The 518-nt window shown below is 66.0% G+C and overlaps 1 non-coding gene across 1 annotated transcript; it reads left to right on the top strand.

Annotated features, from left to right (window-relative positions):
* The first annotated feature begins 5 nt into the window (after positions 1-5).
* On the top strand, positions 6-124 carry LOC121024273 (5S ribosomal RNA). Its single transcript, XR_005787656.1, has one exon. It is a non-coding gene; the product is annotated as a 5S ribosomal RNA (ribosomal RNA).
* The last annotated feature ends 394 nt before the right edge of the window (positions 125-518 follow it).

Below are 518 nucleotides of genomic sequence, written 5' to 3'. Positions count from 1 at the left end.
CCGGCGTCTACGGCCATACCACCCTGAACGCGCCCGATCTCGTCTGATCTCGGAAGCTAAGCAGGGTCGGGCCTGGTTAGTACTTGGATGGGAGACCGCCTGGGAATACCGGGTGCTGTAGGCTTTTGCCTTTTGCCTGTTGCCTCTGGCCTCCTTGACCTCTCCTAGGCGCCCGCCGTCCCTCCCCCCTCCTTCCGTGTGTCCCTCTCTCCCCGGGGAGGGGAGCTCGTCTCCGGGGGCCAACACACCCTGGCCACTGCTCCCTCAGCCCCTCCCGGGCCGGCAAAGCGGCCTGGCGTGGCCTAGCCTGGCCCCTCCACGCCCCGCCCCCCCCCCGAGCCCGCCCCCCCCAGAGCACCTCACCAGGGGTCCACTCTTGGTCTCTATGGCCTCTTGGGCCATAGCAGCTTGAATGCTCCAGAGCCCGTCTTCTCTGGGAAGCTAAGCAGGGTCCGTCCTGGTTAGCACTTGGATGGGAGACGGCCTGGGAATACCGGGTGCTGTATGCCTTTGCCTTT

The sequence above is a fragment of the Herpailurus yagouaroundi genome, unplaced genomic scaffold (assembly GCF_014898765.1).
Source record: "Herpailurus yagouaroundi ecotype Mexico unplaced genomic scaffold, PumYag 62616, whole genome shotgun sequence".
NCBI classification, from domain to species: Eukaryota; Metazoa; Chordata; class Mammalia; order Carnivora; family Felidae; genus Herpailurus; species Herpailurus yagouaroundi.
Note: the sequence above shows the minus strand (reverse complement) of the source record. Positions and strands in the feature narration are given on the sequence as shown.